Raw genomic sequence first — 21,349 nt, 5'->3', positions numbered from 1 at the left:
TCCAGAACCATTTGTGAAAAAGTTCATCCTTTTTCCATTGAATTGTCTTTGCATTTTTATAAAACATCAGCTAGCCTTCTTCACCTGTCCCATTTATTTATGCATTTATCATGCTACCAATACCACATGATCTCCATTACTAGAGATGTATAAATGTATAATAAGACAGGATGGGGTAGAGTAATTTCTTCCCATTTATTCTTGTTTTTCTTTTCTTCTTCTTCTTTTTTTTTTTTTTTTTTCTGAGACAGGCTTTTGTTCTGTCAGTCAGGCTGAAGTGAAGTGGCCTGATCTTGGCTCACTGCAACCTCTGCCTCCTGGGTTCAAGCGATTCTTGTGCCTCAGCCTCCCCGGTAGTTGGGATTACTGGTGTGCACCACCACGCCCAGCTAATTTTTTTGTATTTTTAGTAGAGACAGGATTTCGCCATGTTGCCTGGGCTCGTCTTGAACTCCTGAGCTCAGGCAGTCCGCCCGCCTCGGCCTCCCAAAGTGCGAGGGTTACAGGCATGAGCCACTGTGCCCGGCCTATTTAGCAATTCTAGTTCCTTTGCTTTCCCATAAAAATTTAGAATAATCTTGTCTATTTTACAAGCTCATTGGGATTTTGATAGAAATTGTATTAAACCTGTGTATTAATTTGGGGGAAAATCCACATCTTTACTATATTAAGTTCCAAGTCATGAATATAGTATATCTCTTCATTTATTCAGAGATATTTGATATCTTTAGTCAGACTTCTGTGGTTTTCAAAATACAAATCCTATACACATTTAGTTGAATTTACACCTAAGTAGTTTTCTCTTTTTTTTTTTTTTGAGTGATTGCAAATAGTATTGTATTTTTAATTTGGTTTCTACCTGTTTATTGCTATTGTATAGAAATATAACTGATTTTTGTATGTTTATCTTGCATTCTCTGGCCTTGCCAAATTTACTCATTAGTTCTAGGAGTGTTTCCAAACCATTCTTGAGATTTCCTATGTAAACAATCATGTCATCTGCAAATAGGGACAGTTTTATCTCTCCCATTCTGATTTATATGACTTTTCTTCCTTTTCTTGCCTTATTACACTGACTAGAACTGTTGGAGATGAAGAAAGATTCTGGGTGGTTATGACCATCTTCATGAAACAAAGAAGAGTTTAACTTGGCAAGAGCAAAATGTACAGTTAGATATTAAATTATTGGATGAAAACTCTTGCTACAAGGCAAAGAAGGGACTCGTGAGGTGGTTCATCATTACAATGGGGAGAACCCCAAGTCCCAGAGTAAGTGTTAAGCTCTTATATAAGAAGAGATTAAGAAAGTAATAAGAAACACTGAATAGGAAAACTATAAAGTTTTTCATAATTTCCTTTATTATTAATTTTTATTTTTATTGCAATAGTCTTTGGGCTACAGGTGGTTTTTGGTTACATGGATAAATTCTTTAGTGGTGATTTCTGAGATTTTAGTGCACCTGTCACTTGAGCAGTGTATACTGTCCCCAATATATAGTCTTTTATCCCTCACTTCCCTCTCAACCTTCCCTGCTAAGTCCCCAGAGTCCATTATATCATTCTTATGCCTTTGCATCCTCATAGCTTAGCTCCCACTTATAAGTGAGAACATATGACATTTGGCTTACTATTCCTGCAAAAGACATTATTTTGATCTTTTTTAAATAGCTGAGTAGTATTCCACGGTGTATATACACCATATTTTGTTTATTCACTTGTTAGTTGATGGGCATTTAGGTTGGTTCCATATTTTTGCAGTTGTGAAGTGTGTTGCTATATGTGCATATGTCTTTTTCATATAATGATTTATTTTCCTTTGGGTAGATACCCAGTAGTGGGATCACTGGATTGAAGGTAGTCCCACTTGCAGTTCTTTTGATAACCTCCATACTGTTTTCCCATAATTTCTTTTTCTTAATTTTTCCCAAAACTGGAAGGTGTCACCCATATTTTACATTTTGAAATTTATTAGAATTTTGTTCTCATTCTAGAGTCTAGAATCTAAAATCCAAAAAATGTCAAGTAGCAAAAGCTTTCTTTTTTGAGACTAGTTTTAAAGTTTTTTTGTGTGTGTGTGATTGTCTGTGCAAAAACAAGTATGCTTTGTTATTTAAAATTATTATTTTTACCTTTTCACTTTTTACCTTCTCATCTTTGTCAAATAATATTAATAAATCTTTACTTTCTTACAAATTCTCCTTGCCCAGAGCTTCAAAACTTTCCTTTGTGGAGAAATCTATGAGAGGATGTTTGAAGGAGATTCTTCAGATCAAATAAAGGATAAGTGGCTGAGGAAAATATTTCATAACTTATAAAGGTTGACAACTTTTAGTAACCTTCCTTTCTATTTATTATAAATAACAGTTGGTAAAAGGAAGCTGAAAATAACTGCTAATCTTAGCGTATTTATTAAAGAGTTATGCCAGATGGAAATTTTGTTAGATGTTAAAAAAATATAAGCAAACAATAGACAAGCTGAAAAATGGGGCTGTAGTGGGTAGCTGAAGCATCTTTCAGTTAAATCATGTCATGAATACTTCCTTCACATACAGTCTTGTATCATTTCTTATGGAATTTTGTTGTCATGACAACAAGTTTTACAAGAGCGTCTTCAGCTTCCATAGTTAGAATTACACAAAAAGAGTTTGATACAATGAACACAGGTGAGCTTTGGTTATTACATTTGGACAAAAGCCCCTTGCTTTATCACAGTTATATCCGTGAAAAAATTAAAAATGTGACACTTCTTCGTAACAGAAAGCCTTTTTCTATAAAGTTTTCCTTTTTTTTTTCTGAGAAAAAAAGGTAAAAAGTTCCAAATATTTCTCAGCTTAAATACTATTAGATTAAAAGGTAATTTGTAATGAATAAGCCATGATAGCCCCTAATACACGAAAGGACTTTGAAATTATGTTGTTTCTTGTAGACATGAATTTTGATGAAGTACTAGTAAATCAAATATAGTGGAAAATACAGGCTGAACATGAAAATACTGTTAAGAACACGATGGTAATCTGTATTGGACATATTTTTATTATCTTACTTGAAAGTCTCATTATCATAACAACAAAACTCTTTGGCTGTCCTGTTTCTCATTGCAAATAACTTCATGACAAATGAAAACTCTTTTGTGTTAATTTTCAATGGCATACAAATACAGTACTATTTGATAGCCATGCATTTACAGACAATTATCTTCAAAATAAGCAACACATGCCTGTAATCCCAGCACTTTGGGAGGCCGAGACCGGCTGAGGTCAGCAGCTCAAGACAGGCCAGCATGGCAAAACCCCATCTCTATTAAAAATACAAAAATTAGCCAGTTGTGGTGGTGCACACCCATAGTCGCAGCTACTCAGTAGGAAGTTCCTTACATTTGTCAAAAAGATTTTAAATTGCTTAGTGATCCTTTATATTTTAATCTGATTAACCTACTCTAAAAGTTCTAAGTTTAAAGCTATATGCAGACACACATATACACACTTCAGTAATCCTACTCATTTCAGAAATGTTCTATCAGAATTATAGATTATTGTAAAAGTCATGTTCTTTTATTTTTAAATTACTATCGTGATGGCAGTTAACTGCTAAAAGCAATGTCTAAGTAGATAACCTACCAGACTCCATTTTAAACATGTGGCTTTATAATTCTTATTATTTACTTACAAATAGTTCAAGGCTGAATTACAGAGTTATAAATTTGGAATTATTCTAAAGGACAAGGAAAGAGAAGTGTGCTGGCCTTTTCTCTGCAGGTATGACTGATGGTAATTATCATCTCTGTGTGAGGCTGTGGCTCAGAAGATTGATACCAAGTGGCCAGCCTCACCACACTGCACCCACATGACATCGATTTTTGATTTGTGGCTAAAACCATTGTCCACTATAATGGTTGCACTGGATAAATTGCATACACACTTTTGTGGTTGGGAGTTACTTAGTCCTCTTATTCAGAATCTGTATTTTCAACATTATGTTGAAGCAGGCAGGTTGCAGCCAAAACAGTCTGTTGCTAAATATTTCTCACTCACATCTTAATGAGCAACTAGGCCATTAGAAGGTCTGAAGACACAGGATTTACTGATAGCACAACTGTTTAGCATCAGCATTCTTACAGCTGTATTCAATGCTGAAAGTAAAGCCATACTCCATCTTCCGTCTCTTCAGATGGCTACCTGCTCAGCCTCGTGACCAGATCCGAGCCCCCAAAAAAACAAAAAACAACGACAAAAAAAACTCTTAAGTAATCAAAGTATGACGCTGGTTCTCCCAGAAGCTCCTCCTCTTCATATTCCCTTTTCCCTTCTATTCTCTAGCCAACGGTTTAGTGTTATAACTTTGTTTAATATAGTTGCAGCCTCAGCCTCCATTTTTAGCTGATGTAAGTTATTTGAAATGTGATAGTACCCAACACCTATGGCCTAGTTAAAACTTGCTCTCCCTGTGTTTGTAGTGGTTCATGATATAGCTTGCTTATTTCTCATCTCACGGATCCCAAACTTGACACATTACAGCTGCTGGCCACAATAAACCTAGTGGCCAACACCTGAGTCCTATAATTAAGTTTCCCTTCTTGTCACACAGGTGTTTTCTCTGAACTAGCCAATCCACACCCCCCACGGGAAACCCTAAAGAATAATACCCATGGAGCTTAATAAATAAGGCCCACAGGTCCTACCTCTTTCTCTTGGTTCCCCACTCACTGCTTGAGCTTTCTGCTGCCTGCAGGCTTCCTGTCAGCCTCCTGTCAGCACCACTCATTGCTCTGAGATCTGTAAGTAGCACGTTTCTTCTGTTTCATGATTTTCGTTTTGTCGTGTCATTGTGTCTTACCTGATTGACACAGCCGAACCTGACTTTTCTCTGGTCAAGGCTTTCCTAGAGAGAGGCTAGCTTTACTTATGTCCACTCTTTTTTTTTGAGACAGGTCTCTGTCGCCCAGGCTGGAGTGCAATGGCGTGATCTCGGCCCACTGCAACCCCTGCCTCGCAGGTTCAAGCAATTCTCCTGTCTCAGCCTGTGGAGTAGCTGGGACTACAGGCACACGCCACCATGCCCCGCTAGTTTTTGTACTTTTAGTGGAGATGAGATTTCACTATGTTGGTCAGGCTAGTCTCGAACCCCTGACCTCAAGTGATCTGCCCGCCTCGGCCTCCCAGATTGCTGAGATTACAGGCACAAGCCACCGTGCCTGGCCTACTTAGGTCCACTCATGATACAAAGGCCTGGAGACCCACTTAGAAAGAAACCATAACGAAACTCATGACACTTAATTTCCTTGTATAAATTTATGTCAATATACAGAGGTATATGCCTTGATAACAGAACATTTTTCATATTCTTCTGAAAACCAAACAAAGCAAAAACTGTGTTTATTTTGAGTGGGATATAGTTTTCCACAGCTATGTTTGTTGCTGTGTCTTGATAACATATGAGCTGTTATATTTCTTTTCAAGTTGAAAGATCTAAGTTAAATTTGCCAAATCTCTATATGTCAGTATGTAGACATCTAAGTGTCTTCTGGCCCCTCTCCCAGCTGTTTTAGTCTGTGAATTTCTAGGCAGTTTCTTTATTGTTACACTTTTCATATTGTACCTAATGTGCTTCAAAGTAGTCATTTAAAAATATGTGACTCCTGTTGTTCCTCTTTCTTCATTTTCACTTAAAACCCCTCTACATTGGGTCATCAAAGTATGTAGAAATACTTCTTTTCCAGGACTTTGATTTCTATACAGAACTTTACAATGGAGAACTTCCTTCTATTTCCTGGCATGTTCGTCGTTCTTTCCTCGTAAATTGAACTTCTACAGTATTACGATGACCCCCTGGTATCTAGGGCAAATCTTGGCTCTTGGTGATAAGAGATTTGGGAAGCTCTGGGAGACAGGTAGAGGTCCCCTGAGAGTCCTCCCTGCCCTTGTGTTCTGGTTTTTGTTCCCACACAAGGACCGATTTTTTTTCAACTCTCTAATTCCTTCACCTAAGTTCTGCGCTTGGTCTACTGCCTGTTTCTTCCTTGATCTTGGCATTCTCCTTCTAACATATATTCCTGCCCTCACACTCCAGGCTACTGCTATCTGCTCAAGGATTAGCCAGTGCCCTGGTTCTGGAGTGCTTTGTGTCTGTGTGCATGGAGGACATACTCGTTCTCCCTGATGCCAAGGCTGAGATTCCTTGCTTTACTTAGTTGCCACATTCTGTAGATTTATTCTTTACAGGGTCAAAGTCAAAGCTGTCTTTAATTTGACCTGATGGCTGTTACCATTTCATTATCTCATCTATGATGTATTACAATACAACTGGTGTTAGTAGCACTGAGGTTGTCCCACCCCACTTGGACTGAGTCCATTCTTCTGTGAAAACTTCCATGATCCTCAATGAAAGAAGTAATCACTTCTCTTGTATTATCTATGTACTTAGTGCTTCTGAGAGGAAGACTCACACTGTCTCAAATAACACTGGTGTTTAGACCTGGTGCTATTCTAAGCACTTCGTAAATATCAGCTCATTTAATTTTTACAACTCTATTTTCCTAGTTCTGCAGATGGGGAAACTTGGGCATAGAGATGTTTAGAAACTTGTCCAAGGTGGCCTAGCTAAAACAAGGGCAGAGTCATAATTTAACCCAACTGATCTAACCAGCATTCGCATGCAAGCTCTCTAATTACTATTATCAACTCTCCAAGGGTATTCAAGAATATTCAACAAGTTGTAAAGTGGTAAGAATAATCTGGGTTTACTTTAATTTTTTTTTCTATTTTCCATTTTAAATGCTAAATGTTATTTGGACAGTTTTTTTTTGTTTTGTTTTGCTTCAGTAGAGTTGAAGAATCCTTGACTATTAGTGATATTAGTGATTTTTGTATCCAATCTACGCAAGTATTAAAATCTATTAGTTCAACATATACTACCTTGAAATAATGAGTTTTCAAGGATAACATAAAGTTAAGAATATCAGAGGTAGGCGTGAAATACCAGAGGGCCTCAAAAGTAAGCACTACTTTTTTTTTTTTTTTTTTGTAAGAATTAAGAAAGCAGGTAGAAGCTATCTGAGGTCAAAGATGAGGAGAGGCAATAGAAGAAAGGAGAGGAGAAACAAAACAAAGGATTATTACAGCTTGCTGAGAGGAAAGTAATGATGGTAAACTACAGACTCTGCATGTGTCCTTTTGACATGTGATTGCCACTATTAATTGGACACGAGAATTGCATAAGGATCATATGTAATTTAGTAGGACACATCTCCTATTGAGCTGGCTTAATGTCAAGACATGGGAAGAAATACAAAATATACACAGGGAAAAACATTTCTAATAAAAAGTAGTTCAGTTTTGCTTTCGTAATATTCATTCATGTGATGATTGAATGTGACATGGTTGAAACCTGAACCAAGTTTCAGTTATTTATCCAAATTTGGTGTAAAGGCCAATTAATATGTGAAACTCTTTTTCATTGTCACAAAAAGAAACATTCTAAAAATAGCAATGATTTTAAAATGTGCTATACTCTGGGGGGGAGAGTGTTGTTTTCCTTGCTGTGTTAATATCTGTAAATATGATCTCCATGGCATATAAACCAGCAGGATTATGCTATTTCACCTTCGATTTACTTCTTTACCTCCTATTGATTTGTTTGATTAGTTAAAAATGAGGGTTAAGGATGATGTGTGTTACAAAGATTAGGTCAGTATTCAGGACTTGAAACACCTCCTGAATTTTGGATAAGACATGAGAAGTCACTTTCAAGAAGGCCTTTACCATCTCTCTGCTTCTTGTACTCATTTGGAAAAGCATAGATTCTAGCAGAGTGGATGAAAGAAGGGGACAAAATCAGTGAAAGTTTTGTTCTACTCAACTATGGCCATACTGAGCTTCATATTTTCCAAAGGTATCACATACCTCTGTACAAAAATATACTAAGACAATTTTAAATGAAATCCTTCTGTGTTATCCTGGTAGCCATGCCTGTCCATGAGACAATCGACAGTAGCTATATTTACAGATTACATATCATTAAGTAGAGCAAAACAAAAACTCCCGAATTATTTGCTGTATTTAGGTATCCTTTTTGTAGCAGGCATGCCTGGCATTTTTATATCCCCATTCAAGGCTGATATATATAATTAAAACTCACTTGTAACTGCAGGATTGTTTAGATTTTAGACCGAAGAAAGTTTGAATTTATCACTGATGTTAGGAATTACCAACTAATAGTGTTAATAAAACGTAAAAGCACTTTTGGTTGGTTTTATTGTTTTTCAATTCTGTAGAGTCAAAGCTCCTTTTTTCCCTTATTGCTGTACCAGGACAGACTTCTCCCATCAGGGGCCTTGATACTGCCCTGCTTGTAGAAGATTCTCAGTACCTCAGGTTAGCATCTTCTGTGCCCTTCTGTGTAACTACAAGTATTTTGGGTCAAATGAGTAGGTTTTGGTGCACAGCAGCCAGTGGTCCTTCCTCCCTCCACCTCCATATCTCCTTCAAATGTCAATATAAATAAGTGATCTTCATGGGATCAGAACTTTTCCCGTAAACATTTCTTTCTGAAACTATCTGTGGAAACTAGAGTTCTGTCTGACCCTATAGCCAGCCTGAGGATAATTCTGGTCATGATGTGATTTATCCCCAGGTTTCCTCTGGAAATTGGCTTAGCCCAATTCTGTACTATACACCCAGTTTCAGAACTGAGAAATCTAGAAATTTCTCTCTGCCCATAGCTGAACTAAAGGAGAGGCTTGCCTGGTCCAGATTGACTGCATTAAAATTATGCATAAATGAAAGTCTAATAATCTAATACTCATTTTGAAGCTGTTACTTCCAGTGAAGGGGAACAGAAAACGCAATATGTAAAGAAAGGAGCATCCATGACCATCATGTTAATAGCTTTCTTGCTGGTTAGGACACAGTGAGCAAATAAAAGTAAGTGTAAGAATTTAACAAGACCAAGGATATTAAAAGGAATCATTATGAAGAAGGGACCTAAGTCAAATACTGCTGAAGTAGATTCCTTTTGTGAATTTTATCACATCTTTGCAATGAGAGTTTTTATTTGCTGAGTCTTGAAATTGTTATTTTTAAGCAAGGGATCTAATAAGCCAAAAAGCCAGAAAGCTGTCATTCCTGCATATTTTTCAAACATTTCCTTGCTGGCTATAAATATCAGGTAACTGCATGAGAGTCCTCTTGTATTTCTTTCAGAAGACATATTTAAAAGTGTGAATGTGGGGGTGGTGGCGGTGGCAGGATATACATCTGTGGGCTCATTACTTTTGAAACTCCATTGTGTGAATTCCAGGAGTATTAGAACATCAAAGCCAAGTTCAATCAATATAATTGTTTATAGACATGCTTGTGACAAGAAACTGGAAAAGCACAACTTAATGTGGAATAACGGATCTTCATATCAGAAGAGAAAAATAATACTTCAAAAGTCTATGGACTTACTTTACTCCAGTGTAAGTAGTTTAGGACAAAGCAATAGTTCTTTAACACAGTAACTTCGGTTAATCCCTAAAGAAAAGTTGAATCTCTGCACTCAGTTCCAGTAAATATAATTAACATGAAAATGTGGTCAACATTGCCTCTTTATGTATATGGAGCATATATAATATCTGTTAGATATGTCATATGAACAAATATTACATATATGGATCATAAGTGTAAAACTGGTAAATCACTTAATCATTGAGTTTCATGCCTTATGTATAATTTATATGTCTATTCATATACAGTTTCTTTTTCAAGCCTCACAACTTGTCACTCCTTCTGGTTCCCTATCTTTTGCCAGCTGCAAGAATCACTTGACCTCAGTGTACAACCCTGATAGGACCAACTCTGACCTCCGGAAAGAGAGAAAGAATCTCCAGACAAATATTTTGTGGTCCAACATAAAGTCACCCTGATTTGCCACTAACCTGGCTTTGAGCTTGAGTCCTGTTGACTGTCTGGATAGTCATTTTAGTCTTTGTGCCTAAATGTCAAGATCAGAGATGGGCTTAGCTTAGGCTCTAATGAGAATTATCCTTGACTCACCCAAAAGGCCCATATCTCAACCTTTCCCAAACCCTTCCTCTTGTATGTTTCTCCTACTTCTTCAATCCCTGCAATCTAGTTCTCAACTATGAGTTGGCTTTCCCCCCCCCACTTTGTTCTGTCCTTTGAACCATAAGGCATCCAAATTTACCTTCCACAAAAGTAGCTGCTCACAAAATACTTATCTCCTGGCTTCCAAAATTCTCGACATTCTGTCCTGGTTGCCCTCTGGACTTGGTGTCTCCCTTTTTTTTTTTTTTTTTAATTTATTAGCTTATTGCCCCAATCTTAAATACATGTTGTGAGGATTTTTCTGTCTTTAGTGTTGTAAGGGTTTACTGAGACTCTTTAGTACCTAAAGACTGAGAACTTCTGTTTACTCCCTGAATTTAGTCTTTACCACTTGCTTCTTAGCTCTGTGCCTGTTTAATCAACTTATTTCATTCTAGCTCTATTATAGCCTGGCCCTTAGCTCTAAGTTCTTTACCCTGAGGTCTTCACTTTCCTAATGTCAATGTTTAATGTGCTTTGACTGGGGAGACTTCATCAAGCTATGTGACACGGGGGAAATACTAGGTTGGTGCAGAAGTAATTGCTGTTTTTGCCATTACTTTTAAATGGAAAAACCCACAATTATATCTGTATCAACCTAATAACATAAAGCTTGAATTTGGTGCCACAGAGACTCTTGTGACTGTCGGCATTTTTGTGTATTTTTTCCTTCCAATTCAGTTAAAACTGAAGCTTTTGTGAGGGGGGATTGTGCAATTTATAGCAATGTGCCTGTCACAGAGCCTGGCACACCTCCTGTGTCACTAAGAATTTGGTCAGAGATGTAAACCATCAGGCATGTGATAGAATATGGGATTTATTAGAGGACCTGGGCATGGTACAATTCTGAGGGTTGGTTAAGCATTTCATGTATGGCTGTTGCTTTTGCATCTGGTGCTAGGCCTGAGGTGAGCAGGGATTTGGGAAGGAAAAATAGGTGTGAACGGAGAGAGAACAAGGACAAATTCGAATCCATAAGGATAAACTGGAAACTGAGTTGGTTTCACAACTTTCAAGCCTCTAGTTTCAATGAGGCCGATGACTTTCAGCAGAAGCTGACACGGTCTTTCAGGGTCCTAAAAATGCACCTGGCCCAGGATTAGGAAAGCCGACGGAAGAGATAAGACAGAAGCCAACAAGGTGAACCCGCATATCCACCACACACATGAACTTCACTTCTGACACTATGCTCTCCTGCCAAGCTAAACAAGAATCCCGATTCGCTTCTGGAGTCCACTCTTTTCACAGATTTCTCTTGCAGTCAGCTCTAGCCAAGACCCATAGAGAGAAAAGAATTTTGAGAAAGTTGAAGCTTAGCTACGCTGACAATACAGAGACACCATATGCCATTCTTTCTTTCTACCTCTGGTTCAAGTCTATAGCTAAAAAGGAGTGTTAAAAGAAATATATAAATCCTCTAAGTCTGGTTTAAATGACCTAACTGAATTGGCAATCTCTGATTCAATCAACATGATCAGTTTATACCATTTGTCAGGAAACTGAACATCTGATGAAGTCTTTTAGTCTTTGTTCTCGACGCTGGACCAAGTTATTTCTCTTTGCACAGTTATTGTGTGTCTAGGATTTAACAGGACCTCTGAAGCTACGGCTATAGCAATTTTGTACTTCTTTCAGGCATGGTGGGAGGGATAATTGGTTTATGACACATGTGGCCCTTTTAAGCTTCTTGGGTGGAGGTGAGGGGCATCATGCCACCCACATTCATAAAGCTGTTCATTTAATTATTTTACTCATCCAGGCCCACTGCTGATAATCCTGATATGAACACCGTACACTGTTCTTCTGAGGGCAAGGTTATTTTAGTTTTAGAAAGATTTCCAGAGCTTTTTAAGCCCGTTAGAGCTCTGAAGCTCTGGAAGAAATGATGCATTTTTCACCATATTAAATAATACATTCAAGTGTAAGTGGCTTTCAAAATGAGGAACTAAAGAAAAGGCCACAAGATGAAGCTGCTCTTGCTGTGTCCCCAAGGTGACTGGCACATAGCAATAGGCCTGCCCTGACAAGGCTGGGAACAGTGGCCTGGGTGAAAAGGGATTGTGTAATCAGTACAGCTCCCTTCAAAGCTGTCGCTCACAGACTGGATCTGACTAAATTCCTCAAAATAGCCACTTCAGGTTTTTGGGAGATAACAATTTGTTTTTTGTGGCAGAAAAGAAAATAGCCCACTGCCTGTATCAACTTCCAAATTTAAAAATCAAAGATGATATGTTAATTTTCTGAAAATGAATCCCTTAAGAACTTAGGTTTGTCACATTTGCAAGTGTGCACAGGGAGACGAATCTGAAATCTGAGAAACACGTCCTTGATCAACCTTAGGATAGGAGCAGCAGAAGGATAGGGTTCTTAAATCCAATGTCAGCCACTTAACTGACCAGTATCTTTTTCTCTGAAAAATGTTAGCATTTCTTAATATTTGGAATGTCTATGGAATTTATGTCAGCCAATATTCTGTTAAACTCAGAATATTAAATCTGAGTTATAAGCATCACAGATAAGTGATTCCAAGTGCTAATTTCATTCCTAATTTCTAAATTAACGGTTTCTAAATCTTCCAGCAACAAGTCTATAATGGGTCAACAAGTCTATAAGTCTATCACGTGTCATCTAATCATTGATAGAGATAAAAAGGATTTTGTCTTTAGTCTCTCATGAGAATAGGTTTTACCTTTAATCAATGATTAGATGACACATTATAGACTTGTTTTTACGGTCAGGCCCCCACGTGTGTTGTGCATGTGTTGTACATCCATGGATTCAACTGCAGATCAAAAATATTTGGGGAGACAAGGAATGATTGTGTTTGTCCTGAATGTGTAGACTGTTCCCTAAACAATACAATGTTACAACCATGTATGCAGCATTTACATTGTGTTAGATATTATAAGTAGTCTGGGGATGATTTAAAGTATACAAGAGGAAGTCTGTAGGTTATATGCAAATACTACTTTTTTATATGTAAGAGACTTGGGCATCTCTGAATTTAGACATTCTAGGGGGTCCTGGAACAAATCCCCTACAGGTACCAAGGGATAGCTCAGTTAGCATTAAATGATGGTTAAACACAATCTGATTAAAACCTCTAGTATTATGTGAAGCGCAAGGTAAGGACCCTGAAGTATGGCAGTGGGGTCAGAGAAGGGATGGAATTGATCTCTTAACTTTGACGGGAGCAGTAGGGGCAGTGGGAGTCAGGAGGGATAGAGAAAAAAGCCAATTTGGAGATTTCTAGCTTGGGCCATTGGGTAGATGGTAATGCAGTGAACTGAGAAAGAAAATGCAGGAAAAGGAGCAGGTGGCAGATGAGAGATCAGTTTGCAACTAATATCTGGAACTAATGGCCTCATCACTGGTACGTCTGTGGAAATTCATGCTGGTTTTCCCATCAGTATCCATCCTCCTGAGCACGAAAAAAACACACTCACTTCTCCCCATCTGCATTTAGTGAAGGGGTATAGCAGCTGCTTTCCAAGTCTCTACAGTTGGAAAGTCCCGTGATGCTGTCAGCATTTCAGTGTGGTTGGTTGGTACTGGTTCAACTCGCGGGTGGATTTCCCTGTTGGTAATAATAGTGTGTTGGCTGTTTTCAGTGCTGGTGATATGTCTGCTACTTGGCACATGAAGCAAAATTGCTGAGATAGAGCACCTGAGAAAGCATCTTAAAATCGTGTCCTTTTAAAATGTTAACTAATAAACTCTAGTTTGATGTTTTAGCAGAACCTGTGGGATTATGGGTAATAAAAACTAAAAATGTGAGGTTGATGTGCTGGAAGCAATAATAAAATTTGCTTTTTATGCACTTTTAGAAAATGCATAATGTTCTAGGTCAGGCAGCACAGTAGCTGTCATAATGTGTTGGCATCTTGTCACTCTTACTTTATCCTCTGCATAGGGTTGTGTTTGTTCAGACTGAATTGCATTAAGCTGTTCCTTATTAGAGTAAAACACACTCAGTTCCATAAATACTGAATTAAATTCACTTGGGTATTTTAATGGTGGTTTTTAATCCAGCCTCTTGCTTTTTATGCTCAATAAACTCAGATGCATTAAGTGACAATTGAGATGTTCTTTACATTCTTATGTAATCAGAGAATGGGGTTTCATGAATATTAACTTATTGTGTGGGTGTGTTATAACGTACATTCAAATTTTTTTCTTGTCTACAAAGTATAACGTTTAATAGAGTGGTCCTGCCCTGGTGTAATTACTTTTGTATTTTTCAGAATACCTACCCACATATAGTATGCATTGGAATATCAGTCATAGATGTTATACTCTGTCCAAAGAAAAAGAGAGTGATAATGAAAATACGGCTCTCTAAAACATGAATTTGGAAAATTTAAATGGAACTACATCTTCAAAAATATCTGAACATGCCATTTCTTAAAACCTTAAATCAGCTCCCCGGGTTTTGCCAAAGTTACTTTATTATAAGTAAAAATTTGAGTTCTTTAATGTCTTTACATAGGTACAATGAGCATTCCTTTGCTTCACCTCTGGATAGTCACGGAGTCATGTAATTCTTGCTTCAAGTGTTTTCTCTTACCCACCCATTCCTTTCACCACCACCACACTAGTGAGGTCTTTATCACATCATCCCTGAGAATTCTGACAAGTCTTTTTAGTAGGACTTCCTGCTGTTAGTCTATCCATTCTTCACTATACCAGAATAATCTTCTTTAAAATGGATTTCTTATTCTTTTCAGAAATGATCAATGGGTTCCTGTTTCTCATTTTATGGATGGGATATAAATTGAATCCTGTAGGATCCAAGGATTTTCATAACATAGAACTGTATCAATTCAATGTTTACATCAGTCATCCATTAGTCTTAAGCTAGTATTTTTATTGTTCAACAAATGCCTTTTTCTTTCCCTATTGTGTATTAGTCAGGGTTCTCTAGAAGGACGGAATAGGATATGTGTGTATATATATGTATATGTATTTGGAAGTTTATTAAGTATTATACAATCTCAAGGCCCTACAATAAGCCATCTGTGAGCTGAGGAGCAAGGAGAGCCAGTCCGAGTCCCAAAACTGAAGAACATGGAGTCCAGTGTTCATGGAGAGAAATCATCCGGCACAGGAGAAAGATGTAGGCTGGGAGGCCAGGCCGGTCTCTCCTTTTCACGTTTTTCTGCCTGCTTTATATTAGCTGGCAGCTAATGAGATTGTGCCCACCAGGTTAAGGGTGGATCTGCCTCCCCCAGCCCACTGACTCAAATGTTAATCTCTTTTGGCAACACCCTCGCAGACACACCCAGGATTAATACTGTGTATCCTTCAATCCAATCAAGTTGACACTCAGTATTAACCATCACACTATTGCTTCCCCTTCCAAAATGCCCTCCCAATTCCTCTGTCTATCCAACCTATATCCCCCCACTTCAATGTCCTGCTTCTAGGCTCATCCCCTCTTTGATATCCCCCTTGAATGTCCACTGATTTAATTATCTCTACCACAATGTTTAGTAGCTAATAAGCTGCTATTTGAATATGTAGTACTCTGAGGGTAAAATAAGCTTTCACTTTTTAAAAATATTTAATTGTGGGAAACATCTCAACAAATACAAAAGTAGACAGTTTAGTATGAGCATCCATATATCCATCAGCCAGCTTCAACAATTATTAACTCACAATGAATCTTGCTTGATCTGTGCCTCACCTATTTTACCTCCCATAATATTTTGGAGCAAATCTCAGGTATCATGTCATTTTATTTATACATATAATATGAAATAAGCTTTTTGACAGTACTGTGTACCTGTTCTTAATTGCCCTAAGCACCTGAATCCATCCTGCAATAGTCAGGAGGCACCTACCTAGTCCAAACATCTCCATATTCATGACCATATCCATTACTACATGCATATTTTTCATACCTATACAGTGTTTACATCTGTATGCATGTATCTGTATCTATCTGCATCTATAACTATATCTCATCTCTATAGGTTTATGTCTATATACCAAGAGAGGTTCATAACCAAAAGATGTGTTAACAAGCTAGACCACTATTATGGAATGAGAAGACATATTCTACTATACATCCAGCACAAGCATGTTTCGATATTACTAATGACATACTTTCTACCGACTTGTCACTGATTACCTGTTACCCTTGGAGTGATGGCTCTACATGTCTCACTGGAGCCCACGTTAAAATGAACTCTGAGGTCTCTGGCCAGCCACTTCTTTTTCATCCCTTTGTTTTCTGCAAATGTACTGTCTTTTTCTAATTGGCCAGTAAGAGATGCTTCTTTGGGCTAGATGAGTAACATCCTGATTATACTAAAGCTGGCAACAGTTCTAGCAATTTTCTGAAGGCAGAATACAGATGCTATGACACCACCATGAATGTTTCAGCTTGAGACTCCTGGGAACTCACTGATGCACAGACTTTCTTTAGGGGAAAATTTTGAGTGGTGTTATATCACCAACTCCTCTGCTAGCAAACATGCTTTATACTTCAACTCAACATTTGTGAGTACCAACCATGTTTAAAAGTATATTAGATGCTGGGTAGTTTAAGTCTTAAGAAAGGTATTGTCCCTGTGATAGATGGCCTTATAGACACGGAAAAGAATGTGTTTAATATGGTATTGACCATGCCACTTTTCTTCCATTGCTCTCCACCCTTCCATTCTGTTACCGCTGTCCACAGATTCCTCCAATCTGACCATTCATCCTGTTTCCACCGCAGGCTTTTTTTTTTTTTCCACTCTGTCATTTCTTCAAATGTTGATGTGCTTCAGGGCTACTTTGTCCTCGTCTCTTTTTATTGTGTGTATTCTCCCAGAGATATCTCATGTCCTCTACCCTGGTGATTAATAGTGATACTTCTAATTAAAATAGCTCCTGCATTCCGAGTTTGTGTCTCTCAAAGCTTACAGGACATTTCTTTTCTCTCCCAATCCTTTACTCCTCTCCCACTGGCACCCCATACCCCTGCCAAAGCCTGGCTGTTAGCCCAGCATCCTCCTCTACCACTCCCCTCATTCCCTATGTGCTGTTAGAAAGCCTTGCCAGACCTTTTTAAAAAAAATTTCTCAAAACCTTCTCTCATTTTCCATTAATAGTCAATTTCACTAGCTTTGAATCTCTTCCTTGGAATATTCCCAAAAATCTATCAGATCTTCCTGTTTCTTCTCACCTCCTCCAGTCCATTCTGCATATCAGAACAACCTTTACAGAATACTGCATGAAACACAAAGCCTAAACATGAAATATGGTATTACTTTGATTAAAAACCTTTAAGATTCTCTATTGCCTACATGCTAAACTCAAATTCTCTACAAGGAAGAGGTTCCTCAAATCTTAACTTTCTCTCCTTCTCTAGTCTCATTTCCTTTCTTTTCTCCTTTCCTCTCTCACCTGTGCTCTCCCTAACCCTGACAACATACACACATTCTCCCATTTCCACATCACATTCAATTGCTTCTGTGTCTTATGCCTGGAAATCCATTCTCTTAGTTTCCCAGGAGAACGCTTCTAACTTTTCTATGACAGTTTATTGTTTTTTACCTGAAGTCTGTCTTTCCTGCTTAGGTAGATTTGACCTCTCAACATTTTTTATCTTTACCACGCTTGGTATATAATTTTATAAAGCAGTGGTCTTCAACACTTTTGGCACCAGGGACTGGTTTTCTGGAAGACAATTTTTCCACGGTGGTAGTGGGGGGGAAGGTTTCAGGATGAAACTGTTCTACCTTCAGATCATTAGTCGTCACCTTCTCATAAGGAGCATGCAATCTAGATCCCTCATATGCACAGTTCACAATAGGGTTCATGCTCCTATGAGAATCTGATGCAGCCACTGCTCTGACAGGAGGTGGAGCGCAGGTGATAATGCTTGCTTGCCTGCAGTTCACCTATTGCTGTGCAGCCCAGTTCCTAACAGGTTGAGGACCAATACAGGTCTGTGGCCCAGGAGTTGGGGATCCCTGTCATAAAGCACCCAAGCCACTGCATTGCACCATGTGTCTGCACCTATGTCATCTTCTACAATGGGTCCGTTAAGGAGAAGAACAGAGTTAAATTCACCTCTAATTTCCCAGTATCTAATGGAGTGTGTGGTCTATCAAACACAAAATGTATGTTGATTACAGATTGGATGAAAGAATAATGGGAAACTTTAATATTCAGCTACATATTTGTATATTTATAAACTTTATATTTGTGGGCATAAATTCTGACTCTCTACCATTTTACACTCCTTAAAACTACTAATACTGTGACAGATATTTGGTAATTAATTTTACTCTTTTAGATGTGTTGTAGCCCATGTTAAAAACTAACCGTTTGAGTCAATGTTTTCTGAAGGAACCATAATTCAAACTTCATGTTGGGTCTTGCCACTAAATGTAGTGAACACTTCAGGATTTTTTGACTGTCCAGCCTCTGAACCTTCTTAGGTTTCCACTATGTTCTTAATGAGAGACAGAGCCTGCATCCTTCTCGAGATCTGGAAAGCCCAGTTCATTTAGATTCAGTCTCATGCTTGCCATCATCTAGCCCAGAGACTTGAGATGTAGGCTTAGCTAACCAGACCAAGATTCTACTGGCATTTGAACTTTGAAGCAGCAAATTACAGTGAAATGCATTCATTTGTACAGAAACCACACCAGAAGTTTGTGCAGAAGTTTCCCAGTGTGGATGGTGGCAGCCAGGATTGTGTCCTCTCCAGTGGCAGAGGAAGAAGTATTCTCCCTTAATTTCCTTTGGTCCTGGCACCTACCTGATGTTTCCTAGTTCTTCCTCATTTGCTAAGCCTCATTCTCAAGCCTTCCAAGGAGTTTCCTGAGTTACTCCAATCTTTTTGATAAAATCATTTCACTTCAATTGGCCAGAGTCAGTTTGTTTCTTTCAGCTAGCAAAAGTGACTATAATATTGATGAGCTGAGCATGGTAGCTCACACCTGTAACCCCAGCGTTTTGGGAGGCCGAGGCACGCTGATCACTTGAGACCAAGACCAGCCTGGCCAACATAGCAAAACCCCGCCTGTACTAAAAATACAAAAATTAGCTGGGCATGGTGGTGCATGCCTGTAATCTCCGCTACTTGGGAGGCTGAAGCATAAAAATAGCTTGAACCCAGGATAAGGAGGCTGCAGTAAGCCAAGATCGCGCCACTGCACTTGAGCCTGGGCAAAAGAGTGAGACTGTGTCTCAAAAAAATATATTGATGAAGTTTACTTACACCAAATTGTTTAAGTGGAAGATTGTGCTAGTATGCATCTAGCTGAAAAATGGATGCATTGAATTCACTAAATGCATTGGCCAAAGCTATCTCAAGTAATGAACATAGAAGCAAAGTGTTCTTCTAACACACCACCAGGGAGCAGACTCTGTGGGTAAATGACATAAGTAATTTATGGACAATAACCATTGCTTTGCCTTCAGATATTTCTTTATCTCTTTCGCAAGCCTTTCCCCAGGTGCCATCTGAAAGGGAAATAGTAGGCGGCTAATGAAGGTGTTCTCAACGGTATTATTTCCTGCCTCAAGAAAAAGGAATGGAGCAATTGTCTGCAATCATAACCAGATGTTGCAAAGCTCTATAAGCCTTAATGGCTGTTGTTTCAATACAGCTTTTTAGGAGGGGAAAAAAATCAATAACACTAAAATAAATTATCTATGGGAAGAATTTACTGGCCATTTTTCATGAGAAAATTACTGTACAGAGACTTAATTGTGCTTTCTGGGTATGGTTTAAAAGTCAAAAAGCTAACGAATTATGTTTGTACTTGCATGTTTGGCTCTTGTGAGTTTATGAATTATCACTGGGACATCTGTAGAGCTTTACTACTGAAAACTACATGTGATGTTGAATTTTAAGCAACTGCAAATATGAAAGAAAAATGCCATACTCTTTAGCTGAGAATATGTAGCAGTACTAAATGGAACGGATATGGGAACTTAAGACTTAAATGTATCAAAACTATAGATTCTTCTCTTAAGTTGGACCTTTGGTGGCAGCAAGAATAGTGAGCAATCCACGCATGAAGCTATCTAGATATTTTCCGGCTACTCAGACATCAGATTCATGGGCAGTCTGCCCTGTAAATTAACTAGTAGATGCTGGGATCTGAGTTATGTTTTGAAAGCAAAACCTTACAGTCGCTACCACTGTTTCCAAAGGGTGGCCCTGGGACCACATGTCTCAGTCACTTGGGATGCTTATTCAAAGTTCAGATTCCTTGGCCCCACCCCACGCACTTGAATTAGAATCTCTGTGGGTGTATTCTGCACAGATATGTTTCCTGAGTCATTGATACACACTCATAGTATTGATTATTGACAATGTCTCTCTCTTCTTAAACATTCTTCTTAGGGCCAGATTTAATTCTAATCAAAATGTGTAGTACATATTTACATGCATGACTTTGTCTTTCTCTCCTATCTCTCCCCCTCCTATCCTTGGCTTTTCCCAATTCATTTGACAGCATCTCCTCGCCACACCCCTACCCTTTTCTAGACAATCCATTATCCAGTACCTTGCTTTTTACTGTTCTCTCCTAATACCTTCTGCTCTCTATGACTGCAGACACTCAGAATTTGGCTATGATGTTCCTTGAACCCTCAAACTCCATTGTTTTGTTAAAACAACTGTCCTGGGGTTTTTTTGGTGGTGGTGGTGGGTTTTTTTTTTTTTTTTTGAGACAGAGTCTTGTTCTGTCACCCAGGCTGAAGTGCAGTGGCGTGATCTCTGCCCACTACAAACTCCGCCTCCCGGGTTCAAGCAATTCTCCTGTCTCAGCCTCCTGAGTAGCTGGGACTACAGGTGCACATCACCATGCCCAGTTATTTTTGTATTTTTAGTAAAGACAGGGTTTCACCATGTCGCCCAGGCTGGTCTTGAACTCCTGAGTCGGGATCCACCCACCTCAGCCTCCTCAAGTGCTGGATTACAGGCTTGAGCAACCACGCCTTGCCTGTCCTGGATTTTATCCCCACAGCTAGGTCATCTAAAGCAATAACAAACTATTAAATTAATCTGTAACTCATTAGAGGGCTGGAGAAAAGAAGAATCCTTTCTTCCTGAGTGACCCTCAGGCATCTAACAGAATCTCCCCTCTGTAAAGCACCAGGTTGGCCATCTCTTCCAAGGGAGTCAATTAAGTATGAATTTTTTTTTTTAGCTAGTATGCTTTTAATAAATATTTGTTAAAAGAATCATGGGAATTTCAGCCCAAGTTGCAGAAAGTAGTAGCACGAAGCATAGGTCTGTGAGATAAATAAAGCTT

The sequence above is a fragment of the Gorilla gorilla genome, chromosome 15 (assembly GCF_029281585.2).
Source record: "Gorilla gorilla gorilla isolate KB3781 chromosome 15, NHGRI_mGorGor1-v2.1_pri, whole genome shotgun sequence".
NCBI classification, from domain to species: domain Eukaryota; kingdom Metazoa; phylum Chordata; class Mammalia; order Primates; family Hominidae; genus Gorilla; species Gorilla gorilla.
Note: the sequence above shows the minus strand (reverse complement) of the source record.